The sequence below is a fragment of the Podarcis melisellensis genome (genome assembly GCF_964234715.1).
Source record: "Podarcis melisellensis genome assembly, chromosome: 4".
In the NCBI taxonomy this organism is placed as follows: domain Eukaryota; kingdom Metazoa; phylum Chordata; class Lepidosauria; order Squamata; family Lacertidae; genus Podarcis; species Podarcis melisellensis.
The window spans coordinates 24,171,088-24,198,053 of NC_138531.1; the positions used below are offsets into that span (position 1 = coordinate 24,171,088).

General features: G+C 42.7%; 1 long non-coding RNA gene across 1 annotated transcript; it reads left to right on the plus strand.

Moving 5' to 3' along the window:
- Window positions 1-4,414: 4,414 nt before the first annotated feature.
- Window positions 4,415-7,042, plus strand: LOC309368377. The gene is made up of 3 exons (XR_014167751.1): window positions 4,415-4,495; window positions 4,825-4,955; window positions 6,893-7,042. It is a non-coding gene; the product is annotated as an uncharacterized lncRNA (long non-coding RNA).
- The last annotated feature ends 19,924 nt before the right edge of the window (window positions 7,043-26,966 follow it).

A 26,966-nucleotide genomic window follows, 5' to 3' on the forward strand; every position in this document is an offset into this window, starting at 1 on the left:
CGGGAGGCAGTATGCCTTTGAATGCCAGGCTGAGAATTGCAGGTGGGGCGAATGCTGCGAAATTCACGTCTTGCTTGCAGGTTCCCCACAGGCATTGGGTTGGTCACTGTGAAAACAGGATGTTGGACTGAGGTGGACCTTTGATGTGATCCTGAAAGGATCTTCTGATGGCATTGGCCCATAGGTGCACGGACATTCTCTCATCTAGGGACTTTGGTCTACCCCTTTATTTTTAAACAGCTTGTTACCAAACATGTCCCTAATCACATGTTACTTGAGCTCACCAATTACACGTGAGATCACAGAGGTGTAATATTTGGGATCTTTAATATGGAGTCCATTGCACTCTGTGGGGAACACAATGCTATTCTGATCAAGGGGTATACTGTATTTTTCCATGTACAGTGGTACCTCGGGTTAAGTACTTAATTCGTTCTGTAGGTCCGTTCTTAACCTTAAACTGTTCTTAACCTGAAGCACCACTTCAGGTGCTAATAGGGCCTCCCGCTGCACCACTGGAGCACGATTTCTGTTCTCATCCTGAAGCAAAGTTCTTAACCCAAGGTACTATTTCTGGGTTAGCGGAGTCTGTAACCTGAAGCGTCTGTAACCCGAAGCATATGTAACCCGAGGTACCACTGCATTGGACGCCCCCTATTTTGGGGGACTCCAAATTAAGAAAATGGGGTGAAATTGGCCTGACCTGTTGAATTGGCGGGGGGGGGGAGGATTGCCCAGAGGCTAACAGCCGTGTCTGTCTAACATGCCGTCTATCAGCTGTTAGTGAGAAAAGCGCAGAGGGAAGCGATATCTTTGATCGCCACAGCCAACTGGAGCGGCAGTGCCTTTCCTATGGGGTATTCTTAGTCTGCTTGCCTCCTCCCACTCTGCCCACCCTACAGCTGTGGGGGAGGCTGTGCGCGATCTGTTTTTGTTGTGCAGCGTCTTCTCGTGGCTCCATTTGTGTGCGGGCGGTACAACGTCACACAGGAGGTCTGCAAGGCGCGATGTTTCGCTGCTGTGAAATGCACAGGGGGGGAGATATTACTTCAATTGCTGCGCTCCTTCTGTGTAACGTTGCGCTGCCCGCACACAAATGGAGCCACGCAAAGACGCTGCACAGCAAAAACAGATCACCTACAGCCTCTCTCCCATCTGTAGGGCAAGCTGGGTGGGAGGACGCAAGCAGACTATGGAGGCCCTGCAGCTAACCACTGCCAGGAGCTGCCTCTGCTTGCATTTATTTATATATTTAATTGCTATATTCCATGGATAAGATGACCCATGTTTTTGAACCTAAAAAAATGGGTGAAAAACCTTGTCTTATACAGTGGTACCTTGGGTTACATACGCTTCAGGTTACACACGCTTCAGGTTACAGACTCTGCTAACCCAGAAATAGTGCTTCAGGTTAAGAACTTTGCTTCAGGATAAGAACAGAAATCATGCTCCGGTGGTGTGGAAAAATACAGTAATAGCACTATTCAATTCTGCCTTGGTCAGACCACACTTGGAATGCTGTGTCCAATTCTGGGCACCACAATTGAAGAAGGATGTTGACAAGCTGGAACCTGTGCAGAGAAGGGCAACCAAGATGATCAAGGGTCTGGAAACCAAGCCTTATGAAGAGAGGTTTAAGTATTTCGGTATGTTTAGTCTGGAAAAGAGGAGACTTAGAGGAGATAGGCTAGGCATCCTCAGATATCTCAAGGGCTGTTTTCTTCTGCTCTGGAGGGTAGGACTCGAACCAATGGCTTCAAGTTACAAGAAAGAAGAATCTGACTAATTATCAGGAAAAACTTTCTGACAGTCAGAGCTGTTTGACAGTGGAGTCGTGGACTCTCCTTCCTTGGAGGTTTTTAAGCATCTGTCATGGATGTTTTAGCTGAGATTCCCGCATTGCAGGGGGTTGGACTAGATGACCCTTGGGTCCCTTCCAACTCTACAACTATGATACTATGATTAATGAGGGTGGCTGTGGAGATGATGACACAGCCTTAACTGGGTGCCTAAATGAAGATACTCACTCCAAACACACCTTACATCTAGCCCTACCTCCTCTTGTTGCACAACATATAATCTTCATATTGCTTCAAAGTAATGAACTGAGATACTAAAAACAATATGAAAATTAGATATCTACCCAGAGGGCAGTCCCATTTGAGTTCAATAGACCTCACTCCTAAAGAAGTGGGTATAGAACTGTAGTCTACAACGTAGTTCTAAGTATGTTTACTCAGAAGTAAAGCCCTCGACTTTGCTCCCAGGATTAAGGAGATATTTGAGTTATTAAGAGTATATGTAACTTTTTCCTTTCTCCTCCTGTGATGAGGCTGCATTTTAACATTTTAATATTTTAATGTTTCAATATTTTAATGTTGTATTTTAATCTTGGTTTTAAGTTGTATTCATTCAACTTGTTTTTATTATTGCTTGTTAGTTGCCCTGAGCCCAGCCTTGGCTGGGGAGGGTGGGGTATAAATAAAAATTATTATTACTATTATTATTATTATTACTATAATGCAGCAGAAGTTGCAAGCAGAGATCCTCCATCTCTTACAATGCGTTCCCCCTTTCCATTCACTCTGGCGTGCCATGGCTGATTTTTGTTTCATTTGATCTACGAGGTATATTTGCTCAGGTGTTTCCCATTTTTTGAACAGCATCAATTAAGTCCCTTTACATTTGCCCCTGTTGCTCTCTGATTGTCTCAATAGTTCCTTTGAAGCATTTCTGACCATTATGCCCCATTTTCGGCATCCGGAATTGACCTCTGCATGAGTGATGTTGCAGTCAATAAACTCTGCCCTCTTTGTAGATGTCTATTTTGATGAAATAATTAAAATTACTAAAAGGGTCTTTAATTGCTTGCATTATCACATCACAAGGTACAGGAGACTGCAGACAGAATAAAGAGTTCCCCCTTATAATTTCAGTTTCATTTAGATGTTTCTATTGTTTGTTAGTTTGATCTGGTTCGGTTTGATATTGGCATTTATTCTTCTTATTTTTATTAACTATTATATTGTATTTTTATGTTGTGAACCACCCTGACATCTACGGATGAAAGGTGGTAAACAAATTTAATAAAAAGAGGTGCAATTTTGTTGAGGGGAATTGGCCAGTGAGTACAAAATTCAAATGAATGCTGTTCAACTATAACCCTATTTTGTGTGCGAAAGTTGGGATAGTGAATGTGCCCAACCTCCATATGTTGATTCAAACATATTAGCCCTGTGTGCAATATCTGGAATGCTGTGATTAGAGGACCTTGGTTTCCCCCCCAATTATACTTCTCACACAATTCCCACATATATTGGCAGGTGTCCCCAAAGTTGTGCCCTTCAGATGTGGCTGGACTTCAACTCCCATCATCACTTGCCGGTAGGGAAAATAAGATCCATCAGTGGCTGCTGGCCATGATCGCTATGTTGTATCTTCACTGTCAGAGATAGTAGGTCTCTAAATACCACAAATGCAGGGAATCACAAATGCAGAGAGTGTTGCGTGTTGAGGTCCCCCAAGCGACCCCTAAATAATTCACAATTCACACATAATTTATGTTTAAGGTTTTTGGCATAATTTTGGCCACAACTTTATTAAAATACATAAATGGTGAGTGGTTGCTTAGGCATTGGTTATGACTATCTGTCTTCACGCCCAGGGACAGAACTGACTTCCGGATTCCAGCGAAAGCCACTAAAGGAAAACAATATTGGGGAGAACATGGAGCCGGGCACCAGACCCTCATCCTCCCCCCGGCATGTTCCCGGGGGCCTGCGCGGCCCTAAGCCCCATTCAGGGGTACAGATGAAAGAATGGCAAGCCCCTGGATTCCTTTAACAGAATTCCCTTTCCGTAGCAGCATTGGAGGTGCAGGCACCACCAATCCTTACCCCTCCACCAACCAATTTTATAACCAATGCCTAACCGCAACCTTACAAGTTGTGACTGTAAGCAAATAGGCAGTATTGCCTACGCAGTAGGCAAAAACCAAATGGCACCAGCCAATCAGCAAATGTACAAAATCCCTCCCAGGCCGCTGCCCCGAAAGCAGATGACCCCATGACAGGCATAGCAAGGTCAACGCAATAGCACTAGAACCGATGCACGCAGCAAAAGAACCCAGTCAGTGCTGCGTGACTTGATTTTATAACCTTTGGTCCGTCCGCCTAAATGGCAACACCAAAATTTGCCCAGTAACCCAGCCACCCAATCACTGCATATGGTCATCCATACTAACCAGCCCAGGAACAGAGGGGTGGCCTGTCAGACCACACCGTAACACGTGCTCTCTGTGAAAGAGAACATGCTTTGTTGCACTCAGTTCCTGTTTGTGGCCTTCTGAATGGCATCAGAATTGCTATTGTGAGAACAGAATGCCTCATTTGATGGACTATCCTGATCCACCAGGGCTCTTTTTATGTGAATGGTGTGACTCATAGCTATTGTGGCAGAAGAAAGCCCAGTCTCCTGCAAGCTTATATTTTCACAGGTAAATCCACAACTTATATCTGGGCCCATGTTTCATAGTGCTGGTCATGTGCATTTTGGGGGGAAAGTTCCCAAGTCCAGAATGCAATGAATGAGGTGGCTAGTTTTGAATGTGCCGAGAGTTATTCAAAACTCCTCACTATGTTTTTCTTTCTTGTTCTTATTAAAGGGCACTTTCTAAGGGGGAGGGCATAATTTGTATCTACTGCATACGATCATTTGAAATTGCATTTCATTTGTGAATAATTTAAGCCGTCTAGTTATTCAAGACACAAGTTAATGTGTTTGCATGTGTTTGTTGTTGTTTGTAATCCAGATGTGGAACCTCAGAATCAGAAAGTGGTTAGGAAAAAACAACAACTTGATACTTGAAGGCTGTTCCAGAGGTTGCTCCCCTCCCCAACTGTAATTGTACAGCTGGTATTCAATTGTTGAACAGGATCCAGATGTCTTTCCTCAAGGTAAAACTTCATTTATGGGGGAAATCTTTGCAGCATTCAAGTCACAATATTTTGCTCAGTGGAAAACACAATATCCACTCCAATTGTGTGAATTCTCTTAAGTGCCATGAGCGTCTCTGACATAGCATATCAGTATTGGTAACAATTGCAGTGACAAAGCTCCTATCCTATACCTATATCACACTGTGAACATTAAAATATTTCTTTTAAAATCACTCTGTAGAGGTTGAGTGCTCCTCCATTGCAGAAAGCTAGTGTACTAGACCTTTTTAAAAAGCATAAAACAGAATAAAAAGTTATGAACCCCACTCCTTCTGATAGCAATGTCCTACAACTTTGTGAATCCCCCTTTTATTTTATTTTTTAAATATATTCTCTAACGCTGCAACAAAAACTCTCCAGATTATCCCCAAAAGTGGGAAAGGACAGCTGCAGAGGATAGTGTCATGGATGCAGTTATAGGGCCCCACTGAACGTTTGCAGAAATTGTTTTGCGTGGACAGGCGGAGTCCCCAGATCCCGAGCGGTCCCCCCGACATGTGGAATAACGACTCAAGACAACGTGCTGTGGGATAAAATTGGCCACAACTTTATTAAATTTCAAATGTGGGTAGACCTTGGCTCAGGCATTGGGCCTTCTCCCTCCCCAGTCCCCAGCCAGGGACCTAGGGAGCATCAGGGTTATCCAGTGTTTGTATGGGGGATGGGCCAGCTCTGGAGAACATATGTTCAAGCAGAGATAGCCGCCCCCGTTACGCCACTGCCGCAGGGGAGAGCAATGATGACCTTTCAGCGTACGGTCAAAGCCTCCCTTCAGAAACCCCTTTAACGGGGAACCCTGGTATCGCCGCTGCAAAGAGGAACATGGACAAAAGGATTCCGCCCAAGGTCTGATACCGCCAAAGTTGTGACGTTTTGCTACGGGAAAGGCGGAACCTGCCAATGCAGGGAAATTCCTTTCTGGCCCTTTGACAGCGACCTTAACGTAGCAGCACCCGCATACCTGTGAAGAAAAGTTAACCTGCAAAACCTATGAAGAAAAGTTAACCTGCAAAATAATGCATTAACTGAGGGTGAGTAGGGTGGGAGAAGCTCTGGAGCCAAGTGAGGATTCCCAGGTAAGATCCTCCCCCTATTGTGTGGGCAGGTAATCCCTCCCCCACCTGGCCTGATCTCCTTGGCAACACTTCCCCCAGGTGGGATTGGACAGCTGACTGGGGTAGGCGGAGACCTCCAGGTATCCCACCTGAGGGAAGGCGAAGCCAAGCCTATGCTGATGGAGCCGCTCCAGATCCAGGGCTGCGTGCGTCCACGCAAAGGTCGCCCCCCGTTTTATGCGGGGAGCAGTCATTGCCACAATTTGATTTGGGATCCAAATTATAGCTTAAAATTTTTGTAGCTGTTTCCTCCTGCCTAAGTGTAAAACCTTATATTTGCCCCTTTTGAAATTCATTTTGTTAGTTTGGGCCCAGTTCTCCAACCTGTCAAGGTCATGTTGAATCCCAATTCTGTCTTCTGTGGCATTGGTACCCCTCCCAGTTTGTTGTTATCTGCAAATTTGATGAGCAGCCCCTCAATACCTTTAGCCAAGTCTCTTATCTATACCAGTGGGCCCAGTACAGTTATCACTTTTTTCCAGCAAGATGAGGAAACACTAGTGAGACACTTTGGGTTCTGTCAGTCAACCAGCTAACAATTACCTTGTTTAGGTCACATTTTACCAGCCTATCATAGGAGACTTTGTCAAAAGCTTTAATGAAATCAAGTTACACTACATACACAGCTTTCCCCTGATCCATCAAGCTTGTAACTCTCTCTCTCACTCTCTCTCTCTAATGTCCTGCATGATTTGTTTTGAGAAACACATGCTGGGTCTTAGTAATCACAGCATCCTCTTCTCAGTGTTCACAGACCGACGGTTGAATTATCTGTTCTAGGACCTTTCCAGGCATTTGCATCTAACTGACTGGTCTTCATAGAGTAATCCCAAGCCCATCAGGGAACATCTAATGAACGATATGATGTTACAACACTATGTAGCCAATCGGATGTGGACACCTGATTATGTCACTGAGAATAAAGCTGAAAGAGCCATGAGTCCTGAAAAGATCACATGGGTGATCTCACCTTATAGTATTGAAAAGCATTTTTTATTTGGCTGAGGGGCCTATACAAATCAACCTGGGAAGGTAGCCCATCTTGGAGAAAGAAAACTCCTGAACCTTTGCTGCCTTGCAGGATATATCAGGAGAAGAAAAGGTTCAACTAAACCCCAGACAAATCCAGAGTGGAGTCCCTAGGATGGCTGGCTGGTGTCTTTTATGCCTCCTTCTGGCAACTCCTGCAGCCAAGCTGGTGACAAACTTATTGTTCTGCTTTCCTTTGGACCTCATCAGTGAGACTGCAAGGGAGGGTCTTGTCATTTGGGCAGCGCAAGACCTCCATACACACTGCCCAAGTTTGCGCCCAAGGGAGGTGACTTCAGTTTGACTTCTTCCCTCAATTACCTCTCGAAACAGACAGATGCTCACAACAGCAATTAGCAGATAATCTTCCCAGTTTTTAACATTCCCTCTCCCTGAATAGTAACAGTATTTCGAAGAGTCAATGTTTAAACAGTTGAACGGTTCTAAAAAGTAAACATTGCCCTGCATATTGGAAGTGAACTTGCAACTTCATTTTGAGACCGACATCACAATTGCAGATCTTTATCACGGTTTCTTTTCGGTCTTTGACTATATGAGGAAGATTGATTAAAGGGATATTGCACACACACCCGAAACATGACACTTTAAGTCAGGGCCTTGATTTAATTTTTAATTAAAGGAAAGATTATCTTGGCTAACACATTTGTCACATTTCAGATGAAAACAGCCATCTCTTCTTCTTCTTCTTCTTCTTCTTCTTCTTCTTCTTCTTCTTCTTCTTCTTCTTCTTCTTCTTCCTCCTCCTCCTCCTCCATCCTATACCCAGAGGTCTCAAGGCGGTTCACAGAACAAAATCAAAATATAAAATCACAAAATATATAATCAAAATAAAAACAGCCCAATAACCCCTGCAAGAAAGCACCCACATTTTAAAAGGGCATAGGGTGTCAATCAAATCAACCAAAGGCCTAGTTAAAAAAAAGGAATGTTTTTCCCTGGTGTCTAAAGTTGTATAATGAATTGTTATGCATCCCTCCTCTTTGCTACCAAAGTAAAGAACATTATCTCTTCTGAAATATTCATCGGCTTGAATCTGTAAACAAGTACTGAATGTAAAAATGGGTGTTTCCCTGTTTTGCAAGGGATGTGGGTGGCGCTGTGGATTAAACCACAGAGCCTAGGACTTGCTGATCAGAAGGTCGGCGGTTCGAATCCCCACGATGGGGTAAGCTCCCATTGCTCAGTCCCTGCTCCTGCCAACCTAGCAGTTCGAAAGCACATCAAAAGTGCAAGTAGATAAATAGGTACCGCTCTGGTGGGAAGGTAAACGATGTTTCCGTGCACTGCTCTGGTGTGCCAGAAGTGGCTTAGTCATGCTGGCCACATGACCCAGAAGCTGTACGCCGGCTCCCTCGGCCAATAAAGTGAGATGAGCACCGCAACCCCAGAGTCGGCCACGACTTTACCTAATGGTCAGGGGTCCCTTTACCTTTACCTGTTTTCTAAGTCCATGAGAGACATGCATATGTCAGCCTTCAATTGATATTTACAAATCAGTCAGCTTCCCTTTTTGTTCCCTTTCGAAGCTAGTGTGGTTTAATGGCTAGTGTGTTGGACTATGACCTGGCAGACCAGGGTCAAAATCCCAACTCAAACATGAAGCTCACTGGGTGACCATGGGCCAACCACCATCTCTTAGCCCAGCTTACCTCACAGGGTTGTGTGGTGTAGTGGTTAAGAGTGGTAGTTACATAATCTGGGGAACCGGGTTCGTGTCTCCGCTCCTCCACATGCAGCTGCTGGGTGACCTTGGGCCAGTCACACTTCTCTGAAGTCTCTCAGCCCCACTCACCTCACAGAGTGTTTGTTGTGGGGGAGGAAGGGAAAGGAGATTGTTAGCCGCTTTGAGACTCCTGAAGGTGAGTGAAAGGCAGGATATCAAATCCAAACTACTACTACTACTACTACTCTTCTTCTTCTTCTTCTTCTTCTTCTTCTTCTTCTTCTTCTTCTTCTTCTTCTTCTTCTTCTTCTTCTTCTTCTTCTTGTGAGAACAAAACTGGGAGACAGAGAACCATATACACCTCCTTGAGGTCCTTGGAATATAAAGGTGGTATAGAAATGAAATGAATAAATAAATAAATAAAATGAACTTCCAGATGGGTAGCCCTGTTAATCATTTGCAGAAAAGCCATCAAAGAGTCTTGTGGCACCTTCAAGATGAAGTTATTGAGGTGGCAAATGGCCCATCACAAAGTCATCTATGATTGCCATGCTAACCATGCCTACTCCGAAGTAAGTCCCATTGAATTCAACAAAGCTTACTTCCGTCTATGTGCGGCTAGGATTTCAGCTTGCTAACTTGATTTTACAGTTCAGCATGAATGAAATCCTGCCTTGTTTCCTTCACTCGGCCATCGGGAAGGACAGAGCTGCACCCTGCTGAGCTTTTGCTCTTTGTTGCCTGGGTACATACAGTACTCAACATTTCCGAGGCACTCTCCACTCACTGTGAAATGTCAGTAATGCAATTCCTTTTCGTAATGCAATGTTTTATTTCACAAATAGGCATTTAATTGAAAAAGGGCCCTGTGTGTACATCTACTGGACTCCAGCTAATTTATATTTTTAAAGTCTGTAGTAAACATGTTTCTGTGTCTGATAACTTGAGAATCATCAGGTTTTAACTGAGGGGCACATATATAGGCTCTGTACACACCACATTTAAATCACACCCACCCACCCAGTATCCTGGGAACTGTAGCTTGTTAAGGGTGATTGGAATTATAATTATGTGAAGGGTAAACTAAAGTTCTAAGGATTCTGGGATGTGTGTGTTTTAAATGTATTGTGTGTATGCAACCAAAGTCCTCTGGTAGCAAATGAGATCTCTTCTTTCCGTATGAAAAAGAACAATGACGAATTATAATTCTACTGGTTTTTAAATTTCACAGTAGGGATTGGATTAAGTCTTAAATCATAGTCCTACTTACCTAGGAGTGAATCCGACTGAATTCAAGGGACTTGTATGAGTTAGGACTGCAGCTTTAGTGTCTATTGCAACAAACAACTATATATACATAAAGCCAACAAACAACACTTCAGGAAAGAGAAAATCAATGTGACCCCTGTGGGGGCAAGGAAATATACATAAATATGTAAGTAATAATAATAATAATTTATTATTTATACCCCGCCCATCTGGCTGAGTTTCCCCAGCCACTCTGGGCGGCTAATGTAAATTACAAAGCAATGCATATATCTATTTATGTATAGTGCAAGTTTTTTTTTTAATTAAAAAAATGCTTTTGTTGTAGAAAACTGAGGCAAAAAATATTCATAGATATTGTGTGCTTTGATGGATTTCAATGGATTCCTCTGACATCCCTAACTAAATTTTGGTCACCTCTAAATCACCTTTTGCAACCATGGTTCGAACTGCTGTTTGAACAAACTATGCTTAGCAAAAATTTCCAGACATAATACTAGACATGATTAACTGTAATAAAAAGAGAGAAAGGAAGGGGAATTCACAATGAGAGGGAAGGAAAATGGTGGAGTGAGCACATGGGCTCACAGGCTCTCGTGATCTCCTACAGGAAGTTTTAGATCTGAGATGTTCCTCGTTGGGTTTTATTGTTGAATATCTCAATGAAAAGACTGGTCTTCAAAGCCTCTTTTTAACCAAGCAATACTGACTTTCAATAGCTGTTTATTATGCTATTTCGTTCTCCACCGTCTTGCATTTCTTCAAAATATTTCTGAGGTAAACACTTGACATTTAATGAAATTATGTTCTTCTGTCCCTGCAACCGAGAAGGAGGAATTTATTTCATTTTGATGTACAGCTCAGGAAAAAAAAGCACATCACTTGCTGACAGGGATAAAGTCTCTTGTCACAAAAAATGTATTTGCTGCTGTCTAAAAAAAATTGATACACAACTAGTGAAAATAGTGAGATGGTTTAAAACTTAAGATGTGCGATAGAGCTGTTGACCTTTTCTTCAGCTGAGGTAATACAGATATCATCATGTTTTCCAGCTTCCCACAAAAATAGCATCTAGCATTTTGGTGGAGCAGAAGTATCAACCTTTGTGTGGATTAAAATAAATCTTTTGTTGTTGACTTTCTTATCTGTTTATGATGCTTCAAACTGTAGGTTCGATCCATGCATAACTTTGTTTTTCCAGACTTCCAGGAAGTTTATGAGAACTTAATGGCACCTTAGGATGAGATTTATAAATACTCGAGTATGAAGATAAATTGAACATAATGTGCCCATTCCGTTTATAAAGTAGACAGACACAAACGTAACAAGATTGATATGTCGGACGGAAAGAGGTATGATACCAAGAAGGTATCAGTCTACATATTCTGTTTTTTTTTGTGTGCACTGCAAGGACAAAGAGGCATTACTGGATTAAACTGAACAGTGAGAAATGTTCAAACGATTAAAATAACCCAAGCTTTTGGATTTTTGATAAGGAATGTCATTGAAGTTAAGAAGTGGGTTTCTTCGCTCACTCTTTCAAGATGCATGACATTTTGTGAATAATCTGAGTATTCATGAACACCATTGTGATTTATACAAAGGCTGTGTCTTGGGTTGCACCTCTTTTTCACATGCTTGAGCATCATAGAAGTGTAACAAGGGAAAGGTACTTACAGCAGGAGTATACAGGGACAGTGCAAATATGCTACATGCTGCAAGGCTGACCGGTGCAGGTCAAATCTTTCCTCTGTCCAAAACTGCATTCAAGAGGGAAAGGGTTCAAATTTAGTCCTCCACATAGAGGAGAGAGATGGAGAGGAAGTAGGTCAGGATGTTATGGGACACAACTGGAGTGGAGGTAAAATGAAAACCTGGCTTCTGCCTTTGACTTAGTAGGGATGGGATTTTCCAAAAATCTGGATGCCAAGCTTATCTGTAAGGATTTTTATTTTTTTTTATTCCTGTCTCCTTCTTAGATCTTGACAGGAGGTGAGTTATATATTTTTTAATCAGTCCCATTAAAAATACCATCTCCCTGTATATAATGTATATAATATGCAAGAATTAGTATTTTAGTATAAAATGCTTATAATATTATACATAAAATCATGTGTACAATAATGCTATAATACACATTTTTTATTATAATATGGCCTAGGGGGCAGGGCCCAGACTCATTCAGCCCTACTATGTTAAATATGTATTCTGTAGTTGACCTCCTTTGTAATGTTTTATTTTGAAATCTTTAAGATCATATTTTAGTTTTCTGTTATGTTGCTTGGACTGTATGCTCTATATTTGACTTTCTTCAGATTGTTTTATTTACATTTTGTTGATTTAATATGCTGTAAACGTACAGCTTCCAGGTCATATGGCCAGCATGACTAAGCCGCTTCTGGCGAACCAGAGCACCTCACGGAAACGCCATTTACCTTCCCACTGGAGCGGTACCTATTTATTTACTTGCACTTTGACGTGCTTTCAAACTGCTAGGTTGGCAGGAGCAGGGACTGAGCAACAGGAGCTCACCCCGTCGCGGGGATTCGAACTGCCGACTTTCTGATCGGCAAGTCCTAGGCTCTGTAGTTTAACCCACAGCGCCATAACAAGCACATAAACTGAACTATACAGCAATTGTATATAACTGTATAAAAAATACTTATAAATATGGTTATACTTATAAATATGAATCCTTATAAATATGGTTCAGAAATATAGCAATGCATAGGTGCTCAGACATGAACAGGTGTTTTATGCAAGAGGTGGTCTAATGTGAGCAAAACCTGGTGGGGCTGGAACCCCCAAATTTTGTGTATAAATCCATTTAAAATAGATTCTTCCATTCTCCACCCTTCATTGTCCAGCCTCTATTGAGAGGGTCAAACATAATATGGCTGTTCACTCATTGGTCCTCTACTACATGTATTGCCAATGTTCCAGGAGAATGGGACCTCATCTGCCAGCCTCTACCCAATGCCCATGTATCGTCTGGCCATGTGGTGTCTGTGTCTTGAGCGTACTGTTGGAAAGGAGTGCCTAAGTGCGCAAACTCTGCACTTATTCAGTAATCCAGAACGTTCCCAATCAAGTAGTGAGTCAGCTATGCACCTAGAGCTGTCCATGCGAAGCTCCTCATGTCCGATGTTCTGCTGAATGCATGAACATTTGGGCAGAGGGCATGACTGAATTAGGGCATTGGCTCAATGGGCATGACTCCACTTCTCCATCTGCATGTATCGTCTAATCATGGAGAGCTAAATAATGACCACTCCCCACATTAAATGGTGGGTGCCCTTTGCGTGGTTGCGCACAGTCCCTTGGACCCTATGCAGCACCATTAGCACAGGCTTGGCTTCACCTTCCCCAGGTGGGATACCTGGAGGTCTCCGCCAACCTCAGCCAGTTGCCCAATCTCGCCTGGGGAGGCGTTGCCAAGGTGATCAGGCCAGGTAGAGGGAGGGACCACCTGCCCACACAATAGGGGGAGGATCTTACCTGGGAATCTCAGTTGGCTCCAGAGCTTCTCTCACCCTGCCCACCCTCAATTAAGACTTCTTTTGCAGGTTAACCTTTTCTCCACAGGTACGCGGGCACTGCTATGTCAAGGTCACTGTTGAAGGGCCGGAAAGGAATTCTCCTGCATTGGCAGGTTTGCCTTTCCTGTAGCAAAACGTCTATTTTCCCTAAATGGGGGTGGGCGTGTAGCGGTGACCCACACACCCCTCCTCTTTGCAGTGGCGATACCAGGGTTTCCCATTAAAGGGGTTGTTTTGAGGGGAGGCTTTGGCCATATGCCAAGAGGTTGTCATTGCTGTCCCCTGCGACGGCAGCATAATGGGGGCAGGATCTCTCTGCTTGAACATATGTTCTCCAGAGCCAGCCCATCCCCACTACACACTGGATAACCCTGATGTTCCCCAGATCCCCGATGCGGGACTGGGAGGGATAAACGGCCAATGCCTGAGCCAAGGTCTACCCACATCTGAAACATAATAAAGTTGTAGCCAATTTTAATCCCATAGCACATTGTCTTGAGTCGTTATTCCACAAGGGGGCCACCCAGAGTTGGGGGGATTCCGTCTGTCCACACAATGAACAGCTCTAACCCCCAGTTTCATCATCATGGCTTTCTCTATAGGTTTCTGTTTGTTTGTTTGTTCTGAAAGGTATGGTTGCCATTTGAATAAAATGCACAACTTCATTAGAGCTTCACGAATGCTGAATTTCTCATAATATCATGCCATCGTGGCTATGTTTTGCTGAAGACTGATTAACATGCTTGAGAGAAGGGGAAGTTGTCTTGTTTTGTTTTCTTAAGAGACCTCTTTGTGCTAGTGTCACAGTAGGAGTTTTCGTGGAGGCACATTGTTTGTTCTACGCAAGACAGCCGCCCAATTTATTATTCGTATTCATCGCGGACGCACAGAAAAAAACAGCCCTCCTGTTTCAACACAAAAATGGATAAAGAAACAGGGACTAGTTTCAATTAACAAATATAACTAATCTGCATTATTCATGTCATTGATCACCAGTGGGAATTCATTTTCTGAATCTCTTGTTATGATGCAGCATTAGAATGGAAACCAGTTTGGAATATGTTGTCATGCCAAATAGACTTTACCCATATGTGCAAAATTTTCCAAAGATCACAGGATTTGGGTTGAGGAAGAATCAGCCTAACTCTGGAGTCACCAGCCTTTGGGAGTGCAGGAGCACACTTGCAAACCAGAAACACTGGTATGAGCACTTCATCACCACCCTGGGCTACAAAGCACACCCCACAACCTGTTCTATTGGCATCAACGGAATTCTTCTTTTCAGGATTAATTTTAGCCAGGAAAATGGGATCCTGTGGGTCTCTTGGGTACAGACACCTGAAGGAGCACCTCCACCCTTATCATTCAGCCTAGACACTGAGATCTAGCTCTGAGGGCCTTCTGGTGGTTCCCTCACTGCGAGAAGTGAGGTTACAGGGAACCAGGCAGAGAGCCTTCTTGGTGGTGGCGCCCACCCTGTGGAACTCCTTCCCATCAGATGTCAAGGAAATAAACAACTGATTTTGATTTTTAGAAGACATCTGAAGGCAGCCCTCTTTGGGAAAGTTTTTAATGTTTATTGTGTTTTTAATATTCTTTTGGGAGATGCCCAGAGTGGCTGGGTGAGCCCTGTCAAATGGGTGGCATCATCATCATCTGCAGGGAACTCTTGTACAGCTGACCCAGCAGCCTTTGCCTCTCTCACGTATTAGCTTATGGGTGGGAGAGCTGAAGCTTCCTATCTCTTATCAATGCACCTTTGGATGCACATTTTAAGGCTCCTGATTTGCTTTGGTAGTTGCATCACTACTTGACCCATAGCTGACATCACATATGACATCAGAAGTTGGGTAGATGGGTGTGGAAAAAATGGTCTTGCAGACCCAGTTTGTGTAGGAATGTTCAGGGAGGCAGGACAGGATATATTGTTTAAAGATGTCCTTCCTAACTTGCGTTAGCAAGTTCTATGTCTTAGCAGAGTTTAAACATTCCCCTTTAAATGCACAACAAGCGGTTTGCTTGTTGCAGGTTCGTCTGAACCTCTCTATGTAAGATTCCTGGTAAGATCCCTTCTTGTGCCTCTTAAAATGAATATACACGACAATCTTATTAAAGTGAATATAAAAGTAGTTTACTCACATTCATTCAGTTCACATTTGGATCCCTTAGGTTACAATATATGGACCTATCCCATAAGGGAGTTAGTTCCTAAGTGACTGCAGGCAGGCAGTCACTTCTGCTCACACATAGAGAGAAAACAAAATGGAGGAGAGAGGAGCAAAAGAAGATGGTGTGCTCCTCTTCTCCAGATTAGGCCACACACACACACACACTAGTCACATGCAGAGGAAGTTTAACCCCAGCTCAGGAGGAAACAGGAAGTTTTCTCTTGGCTGGTTTAAAGCATCTCCTAGCATGTCCATTCCAGGAACATTGCACTTGAAGCACAGGTGGTGTAGTTCTCTATATGTTGCAGTTGATACCTGCCTTGCTGTGGTCAGTCATAACCATCAGAGGGCTCTGCCCCATTCCCATGGGAATGGCCTGGAATGACCAGTAGCAAACCAAATGCCTGAAGATCGTCCAGGAACAAATTAATGTCTGGAAGCACCTTCAGATTTCAAAAGTGCCGCAATGACTATGGCTTGGATGCTATTACAGGATCCTCAAGCACAGTCTGGATAGCATTCTTTTAATTAAATAAGGAACATGATCCATTGCCGTAAATATTCAGCAAGCTGCCCTGTACGCGAAGCTGTAAACTGTGCATTAGGGAAAAGCCGCAGGCATTGATTGCTTCCAGCTCTCCTCCCCTGCCCCAATTCTTTTATCAATGATACCATGAATAATCCCTTTCCCATAAACTTTAGGCTTAACTGTTTACCATCATTGCATATTTACCATGTAATTTCAACTGAAATACAATGCAAACAGAAGGATATATTTTCAGAGCATGGTGGCCATATGTTTGCAATTGACATTAATGGAATTCATACCACTAACTCTCTAGACACTATATCTGGAAAACTCTAGACTGTAAATACAGATCAGTGTATTGCAACAACATAATTATTACCTTGCAACAAATGCAGACTCTGCACCATCAGGGATATCTTGTGTGTTTTCGATGTACTGACCAACAGATCGCAAATGACAGGATTGTGGTGAGTGGCTTCAAATAAACAGCACCATCCATTTATTAAGTGAGATGTACAACATTGCTTTTCTCTTGGTAGTTCAGCAAATTTGGGGGTTGTCTAAAAAAAAAGCTCAACAACTTTCATCTACGGAAGCAAAGGAAAAGGGCATGATGTGTATTGAATGCAGTTTTGTCACCTTAGCTTTCATTTTTAAAAGATGCACACATTTCTGGCCCTGATGGAACCCACTGATGGGACAAATTTCCATGGGACTTCTTCCGCAAATGTATTTGGGGAATGTCAGCTGCTTTCATATGAATGAACATGCTTATACAGTGGTACCTTAGGTTAAGAACTTAATTCGTTCTGGAGGTCCGTTCTTAACCTGAAACTGTTCTTAACCTGAGGTACCACTTTAGCTAATGGGGCCGCCCGCTGCCACCGTGCCGCCGCCGTGCGATTTCTGTTCTCATCCTGAAGCAACATTCTTAACCCAAGGTACTATTTCTGGATTAGCAGAGTCTGTAACCTGAAGCATCTGTAACCTGAAGCGTCTGTAACCCGAGGTACCACTGTATTACTTTACATTAAAGGATAGTGTTTTCTCTTTATTCTTCACATTTTTAAACAAGAGTAGGAAGGCCACAAGCAGGACAGGAGAGTAACCCATGATTCCCAGCAGCTGAGTGTACAGTGGTACCTCAGGTTACAGATGCTTTAGGTTACAGACTCCACTAACCCAGAAATAGTGCTTCAGGATAAGAACTTTGTTTCAGGATGAGAACAGAAATCATGCTCCAGCAGCGCGGTGGCAGTGGGAGGCCCTATGAGCTAAAGTGGTGCTTCAGGTTAAGAACAGTTTCAGGTTAAGTGCGGACCTCCGGGACGAATTAAGTACTTAACCTGAGGTACTACTGTACTGAGCATAGCCACCATGAGAAATAGCAGCCATTTATAGCCTTAACCTCCATGAATTTGTCTAATCCCACTTTAAAACTGTCCAACACAATTCAGAGAGAATAAAAGGAGATTAAAGTTTAAACAGATAAGAAGGCCTAGAATATATATATATATATTTAATGTCTCCATTGAATCACATAATTGTTGGAAGGGACACGAAGGGTCATCTAGTCCAACCCCCTGCAATGCAGGAATCTCAACTAAAGCATCCATGACAGATGCCAATCCAACCTTTGCTTAAAAACCTCCAAGGAACGAGACTCCACCACCGCTCATAGGAGTCTGTTCCACTATTGAACAGGTCTTATCACCGCAAAGTTCTTTCTGATGTTTAGTTGGAATCTCTTTTCTTGTGAATTGAATCCATTGGTTGGGGTCTTACCATCCAGAGCAGGAGAGGAAAAGCTTGTTCCATCTTCCATGTGACAGCCCTTGAGATATCTGAAGATAGCTATCATATCTCCTCTCAGTCTCCTCTTTTCCAGGCTGAACATACCCAGTTCCCTCAACCATTCCTCATAAGGCTTGGTTTCCAGACCCTTTTCACATGTACTACTGGCAAGCCAGGCATCCCCCATCTTCCTGGTTCTTCCCTAGGTGTAGAACCTTACATTTGCCCCCACTGAAATTCATTTTGTTAATTCTGCCCCAGTTCTCCAATTTCTTCAGGGCAGCATTGGCTACCCCTCCCAGTTTGGTATCATCTGCAAATTTTGATGAGTATCCCCTCAATACCTTCACCCAAGTCGTTTATAATGCTGTTGAGCCACAACTAGCCCAGGACAGAACCTTTCATATGACACCAAGGTAAGTGCCAGTCAAACCTTTCCAGAAAGGGAGTTTCATACCTGGAGAACCACCGCTGAAGTGAAAAGTCCCTCTCTCCCACAGCTACTCTTTTTTGGTAGTTAAAGCACTCTCTGTGCCAAATATATTTGTGCATACAGTGGATAAATTATGCTTTGTCAGATGCTGCTTCCTCATGAAGAGGGCACCACAGTGTAGCAGACACTATGTTGTGCATGAAGTTCGAATCCCCCTCAGCTATGAAGCTCGCTGTGTGACCTTAGTTACTATCTCTCAGGCTAAAACAGCCGGGGAACATGGAAAGTCACTCCCACAATATCTATAGGAATAGGGTGGAATCCTACAACTGTAAGACTGGCTCACCCAACGGCCATTTTGCCTAATGTTGTGCATCTCACTCATCCAGCGCCAAATATACAGCCCATTGTGGCTCATAACTGTAAATCCAACTCTGAGGAGGATTAGTCTGACCAAAAGGGCAGACATTTTACACAAGGCCCAGATGTCTGACACCAGACATTTCCCTCCTTCAAAAGGGACTTTTGCCATTCAAGAGGTATTGATATTTTCCCACAAAGCCTGGTCAAACCTACAATAAATAATATTTCTGCCATCTTGGCTTTTGTTCTTTAATGACTGCATGGGCTGAGACTGGGCTGTCATTTCCCCACTTTTGATGTTATGTATTGACTGAGTTGCTGCAGAAAGCAACGATGCCATTATGTGTCAGTGGGTTTAGTGTTGCGCTGTAATGCACGTGATTAATCTCCAAGCAAGTCGGGAGGTACTGCTCCCTTTGCTGACATTTTCCTTCCGACAAACGGCAAGCAGAAAGAATGAGAGGAAGGAGCTAGGGATTATTATTTTTTTGCAACCATACAAACACCATACCTTATGTGGTACATGCAAACAGTATGTTGGCTAGCAAATAAGGAGCTTCAAATGGCTACATGGGGCAACTGGATACATTTAAGAAATTTCATCCTTCTGTTTACATTTATTGTAGTTTTGTTTTTGTTTTTTAAAAAAGAGAGAATAAATGACATCTGCAAATTTTTATTTGCTAATTCTCAAAGACCATGAAGCCCCCTGGGTATCCTTTTCATTTCCTTAACAGATAGTTTAGTTTTAACATACATATTTCCATTTGCCAAGTGAATGAGATGAAAAGCCTTCTGTAAAATTGATTTGGCATATACATAAAAAGGGGGGTGGGCTTGTGTAAAGCAGCACTAACCAGGAACTCCTCTTCACCAAACATCTGTAGGAAAGGAAGAATAGAGTCCAGGAGAACTTCCTTAGAAGAATAAAGAGTATAAATTGTTTTTTTTAATAAAAAAAACCAACAAAAAACTGAAAGTACTTTCTAGCTATTGATGACATTTTAATTGCAAAACCCCATTCGCAGAACGCAAAGGTGAGAGAGCTGGAGGGACTGTAAATTAATCTGAACTCTTCAAGAAGTTTCCTGCTAAATCCACTCCGCATAACTCTGCCTTTTTATCTATCTATTCTTTTATTTTAATGGGAAAAGGTGTTAAATAACTTGCCTTGTGACAATAGCTCGCAAGGCTGGCAGCTAAAATTTGCTTCAGTGCTGATATTGCAGACCCACTTGCAATGACCCATTCCTGGAGGGAGCAAGGCCTGAGCCAAGAAGGGGAACAAACTGGACAAGACAATGTTTGGGGATTTAAAAACTGGCCATGACTTTATTTATTCCAGGTTGGACATGAATTAGGCATTGAGTGTATATCCCTCACAGCTCCCTTTGGAAGGGCTTTGGCATGACAGGGTCAAGCCCAAAATTAACTGCTCCTCTGCAACTCCAGTCCCTGGGGATGGCCAATAGTGGTCTCTAAGGATGGCCAGAGCTGGAATTTATTAGGTCTCAAACCCCACCCACCTGGCCTTGCTGGATTGGCCAGGATTTGAGTAAACCAATGGCAGGAAAGCCCACCCATCTCCCCACAGCCAGACGACTAGCCCTGGCATTGCTCCCAAGGGGGAGGAGCCTGGTGTGATGGGTTGCAACAGCCGCCACCCTGTGACCAGGTAAGGAGCCATTATGGGACAGCATACTTAACTGCTCCAAAGGAGAGACAACGATAGCTTAGAAAATGCAAAGTAGGTCACGTGGCACATGCACCATGCGCCATGTGGAACTTCATTCTTGCTAATGCCAGAGCCGACCCAGGTAGTTTACATAAACTGGTAAAGGGATGTAGTTCTCCCACCTGAGGGAGGGGAAAAGAGAGAAAATGGAGTGCTGGAAAGGGGGGATGTTTGAAATCGCAGTCAGTCACCAAGAAACTGTCTTTGAGAGGATGATACTACCCTGGAGCAAGTGAACAAAACATATTTCAATGCCCAATCAGTGAACAACATCGAAATTTCTCCTAGGAGAGGTTATTGGCATTTTACAATTTTGAACCGCAGAGGAAATGTGGTACTATCAAAGGGATCTGTCTGTTGGAAAAGAAGCAAGGTGTCTTGAAATAATGTTATTGAAATAATGGGTGCACAGTGGTACCTCAGGTTACAGATGCTTCAGGTTACAGACTCTGCTAACCCAGAAATAGTACCTCGGGTTAAGAACTTTGCTTCAGGATGAGAATAGAAATCGCGCAGCAGCGGCGCAGCGGCAGCGGGAGGTCCCATTAGCTAAAGTGGTACCTCAGGTTAAGAACAGTTTCAGGTTAAGAACAGAGCTCCAGAACGAATTAAGTTCTTAACACAAGATACCACTGTATATGTGAAATGATTTTTTGATGGATTAACAGGACATGCTTCTTCTTCTTTTTCTGTTGAGCAGCTTTTGAGTTCCCTCAAGTCTCTTCCTACCTGCTGAGTAAGTTATTTAGCTTACTTGGAGAGTTGCTGCCAGTCTGGGAAGACAGTGCTGAACTAGATGGCCCAATGTTAGTAAGATTCCTGATGAAGGACATTGGAACACGATGGTTTCAGTTTCTCTCAGCTATTCATTTTTTTTTTCTAATCTTTCAAATCATTTGCTCCACATTTCCACATCATTTTGAGATTTTGGTTAAAGTCCTCCCAAAAATTCACCAGCACTTTAATGCAAATTTCTCCTGATACACACATACTTGAGTGCACCTATTTGCAAAGTAATTTTCCCTATATAACACATTTTGTATGTTCGTCTCACTAAAATATTCATTGTTATGCACACTTTACCTTTACATTACTTGAGTGGAGCACTGCATTGCAAATTTTTTAGAACTGCAAATTTCAAGAGATGCCAGCAATATTAAATGGTGCATTTTAAACAATCATGTTCGTCAAGTTTTTCTTTGGGGCTTGAAAGGAACCCATCAATGCAGACACATAAACTACATACAGCATCACATCTCTCAAGCAAGTGCCACCCTGCTAATTATTTTAGTTGGACTTTCATTTTACACAAGTAAAATTAGCACCACAGCAGGAATTTTACTTCTAAACTTCTCTGTTTCCCAACCACTTTGACTTTTCACCATTTTTAACATTCCATGATTCAACTCTTGCAGGAACTGGTAATTTTTTGTGCCATAACTTGCTTTTGCAGTTCTATCATTTTGCTTCCATTATTACACAGTTGCTGCTACAATGATTGTGTTTTTTTAATTTTTATGGAGAGTTCGTTTCATTTCTGCAACCTTCTGAACTTGCATCTTTGTTTCATACTCCCCCTTCCCCCCACATAACACATTTTGGTTTCCACTTAAACTTTCAACTCAAAATACTATATTTAACCATTTGAGGACTGGGGCAGGATGCTGTATTGTGGTCAGTAGAAGAAAGAAATAAGGTTCCGACCACCATCGTAAAACCAGATATACCTCAAAGCCAATCTTAAAATATGTTTGGAGTGGATGGACAGGCCCCCATCCACAGAGGGAAAACTGAAGCAAACCATGTCCACAGTTGCCAGCTATGATCACGTCCTGGTCTGTGTCTCGTTCACCCTCTTCCTGGAAAGAATGAATGATCAAGGAAATAGATCAGTAAACTGTGTAGTCTGGAATTTGCAACCTTTTTTTTTTCCCAGTGGCTTTCGAGATACAGCAAACAGGAGAGAGAAAACTTCCAGACTCCACGGGCAAACCACATGCTACAGAGCTGAAGGAAGACAAGCGCTTCAACATACAATTCCATCCACTGGGAATGCTGTGGTTTATGGTATTATAGCAGACATATGGCCAGGTTGTCTAAACCCTGAAATTTTTCAGAGAAACCGCTTAGAAAAATTGGGTAGGAAATATTGTTTGTACTGCTAGATGCCTGTTGATGTTCTTACTAGGTATTGAAAACAGCAAATGTTGCCATCTCTTCTCATGTGTCTCCTTCTGGCACCACCATCCATTAGTTTCCCCACAGATTTAAAACATGAAAGTTAAAAGAGAAAAACAGCTTTTAAGGTTGGAGTGGGGGATATAAGAGCACTCAGTGCTGGCAAATGCCTAAAAGTCTTTGATCTTCTGTATAATTTACCTTGATAGGAAGAGGAAATGTGATCAATATATTTAGACCTGAAGCAAATGAGGAGAAGGGAAATGTCAATATGATAAACTTGGCTACTCATCTTCTATTTTGAAAAGTGTGTGCGGCCATAGCCTATCTATAAGCTGCTAAAGAAGAGTTTGGATTTGATATCCCGCTTTATCACTACCCGAAGGAGTCTCAAAGTGGCTAACATTCTCCTTTCCCTTCCTCCCCCACAACAAACATTCTCCTTTCCCTTCCTCTCCCACAACAAACACTCTGTGAGGTGAGTGGGGCTGAGAGACTTCAGAGAAGTGTGACTGGCCCAAGGTCACCCAGCAGTTGCATGTAGAGGAGCAGGGACACGAACCCAGTTCACCAGATTATGAGTCTACTACTCTTAACCACTACACCAAACTGGCTGTTATGTAAGAATTAACATAATGTAGGAATAACATAATTATGTAAGAATTAACATAATAAACTGGAAAACAAAGTTTAAAAACAGTCCTTCCCCCGCAAAAAACAAAAACAACCCCCGCCCAAAAAAACCCAGAGTCCTTTGGGTTGGGGATAATTCAGACAGAAATTCCCAGGTGTCAAAAAAGGTTATTTATGTACTGCGGCCCATGTTTCGTTAGCCCAAAACTGGAAAATAAGCGAGGTCCCAACTAAAGAAGAATGGCAACCTAAACGGATGGAATATGCACAGCTTGCAGACTCAACGTATAGAAAAAGACAGGCATAGGCAAACTCGGCCCTCCAGATGTTTTGGGACTACAACTCCCATCATCCCTAGCTAACAGGACCAGTGGTCAGGGATGATGGGAATTATAATCTCAAAACATCTGGAGGGCCGAGTTTGCCTATGCCTGGAATAAGAGAAAAAGAAGAACATACGTTTAAAGAAAACTGGAAAATGTTTATTGAATATATGGAAAATAATTGTGTAAAGCTGAAAATGCTGGCAGTGTAAATAAGTTTTGATGGATATAATAATGGAATACTGAATGGTATGTAATATATGCAGGGTTTTATGTTATCCAAAATGAACCATGGAAAGAGAAGGGAAGTCATTGATATTTTAAGGTTGTTTAAATGAATACTCTAAATTAACAACCCCTAAAACACTATTAAGTGGTCTCAAACTGCCATATATCATAGCCTCTTATTACCAGGCCAGATCCATAGGAGCAGGACACAGAAGTGAAGGACAGGATTGTGGACAGTGATGCTCATGAGAGGGGCAGTAGCTCAGTGGTAGAAAACATGCTTTGCATACAAAGGATCCTAGGTTCTGGCTCTGACATCTGCAGGTGACAAGGGGGAAAGCTGAAGCTAGTCACTGCAGCAATACTGTACTACATTCCATGCAAAATTATATGACACACACACACTACTTATAAAAGAGTTGAGTTGCATGCCATACTACTTTTCTGCAGCATTCATACATGTTTCATACAGTTATATGCATTGCTGTGTGTATCTGATTATGTGCTGGTTACTTTAACAAAGTTGCATATGTATAGAATAAACATAAGTGCAGGATTGCCTCTGCCCGTGTGTTTGCACTGCACCAACCCCACACTACCCTCTCCTTCCTAGTAAGCAGCAAAGATTCAATTCTCAGGAGATCAGTGGAGTGCTGCTGTTCCACCATGCAAACTGCTACTGATAATGTGCATTGTGATGATCTCTTCTTTCATCCTAAGGTCCCAGGGTGGCTTACAGCAATGCACTATAATGCACATAATATGCAAGAACTGATCATATTTTTAGAGGAGCTAGGAGGAGGGCTCACTTTTCATTGAGATTAAATAGTAAGACAGGAATTAGGAGGGAAATGCATGCAGATAATCGAAATATCAAGATTTACAGGAAATTGCATGCATACCCGTTTAAACATGGCTGGGGGAATGGTGGCCCTCCAGTTGTTTTTGAACTCCAACTCCCATCAGCCCCAATGGCTAGGGATGATGGGACTTGCAGTCCAGCAACATCTGGAAGGCTACAGGTAGGGATGTAAGGAGGCAGCAATTTCTGATGTGTGATGTGTCTTATTGACAATCAGCACTGTTTCCATTCTGCTGCAGTTCAGTTTGCACCTTAGCTAAATGTCTCCCATCTTTGCTGCAATGAAGACTCCCTGGAAAAGACCCTGATGTTGGGAAAGATTGAGGGCACAAGGAGAAGGGGACGACAGAGAATGAGATGGTTGGACAGTGTTCTAGAAGCTACCGGCATGAGTTTGACCAAACTGCGGGAGGCAGTGGAAGACAGGAGTGCCTGGCGTGCTCAGGTCCATGGGGTCTCTTTGAGTTAGATCAAGACTATGTTTGCTGCACTAAGTGACTAAACAGCTACAACAAGTCAGTATTATTTTCCCCTTATTGCAAATGGAGGCCTGACACTGAAAGAGGATTGACTTCCTTAAGGCCGGTTGGTGAGTTCAAGGCAGAGGCAAGATTCAACTTGGAGACCTCCTTTTTTGTAGCATAGCCTCTTAGCCACTATGGCATACCAGCTCTCTAAGCTATGAAGCAAACTTTGGACTCACTCTTGTTTTTACACTGAAACAAATCACCCTGTTTCCATGTTTTCACAAACAAATCTACAGTACAGTTAAAAATGATTCCTTTAAAATTGTGCAGGTGCCTGTCAAAACAGCTATGAACCAGATGTTAAAACCTGATATACCCCTTCATTGCTTCTTACACAAACCCACACAGTAGATTTACCTTTCTAGCTATCTCTAATCATGTATTTCTTTGTTTATAAATCAGACTAACTCGAGCAAGTTAACATGATACACTCAAACAGACGCATATACACACACACTCCCAAACAGAATGTGATTTTCATGTTCCTACAATCCCGTACGGCTGCAGGAATTGAATAGCCAGAGTTTTCCAGAGGAAAACTGAAACTTTTAGGCAAGCTTACTGCTCCTTGAGTTAGATCAAGACTATGTTTGCTGCACTTAACTTGATAGAAATGGGAAAAGCTAATCATGGCTTCAATCCCATTGATTTGTATGGGAACTTGCATGTATCTGCTTGCATATAAAATGTGCTTGTGAGCATGGAGACCAGGAATGAGTGTGCTTAGTTTTGCCACCACCCCTTTTTATTGTTTAGTCCTTTAGTCGTGTCCGACTCTTCGTGACCCCATGGACCAGAGCACGCCAGGCACTCCTGTTTTCCACTGCCTCCCGCAGTTTGGTCAAACCTCTCCAATTAATGGAGGCCAAGTGGGGAACTCCTTCAGTGCTCATGGATGTTTCTCACACCATTAAAAGAAAAACAAAACCAGTTTTGCAGGATTCTAAACTGTAAGTGGAGATTCCATGTGTACAGCAGCTCCCTACTTCAGAGGTCCATCCTTCATAAGTTGGTGGCTTGAAACATTCATTTCCGCTCCCCCTGCATCTGTGTAAGTTTCGATTGTAAGCAGGACTCTAGCTCAGGGCCTTTAGTCTAGGTCCAGTTTTATGTGTCCATAATTCCCTGTATGTGTGTCCTAAGGAATTATTTAAGTTATTCATTAAGGGCTCCTGCAAAGCCACAATATCTCCATATTTCATCTCTGCATGCATCAGAGCCCTGGGCTTGTCTCCCAGCCAATCAAGAGACACACCTAGACATTCACAGAAAATTAGTGACAGTGTAGGAAGATTTTTTTTAAAGCTTTCACACTCAGAAAGCAACATTGGGAGCAGGGGACTGTACCTTAAATTTCATCTTTGAAATGTGTCATGACTATCGTAATTCTGTAAAAGACTGCTCTGTGTTAATCCACACAACCTATTGTTGTTTGGAGTGCAATGATGATGTTGAATGGATCTATTACTTTAAAACAGTCTTTTTAAAAGGGATGTGATACTCTTTAATAATTAATAATAATAATAATTTATTTGTACCCCGCCCATCTGGCTGGGTTTCCCC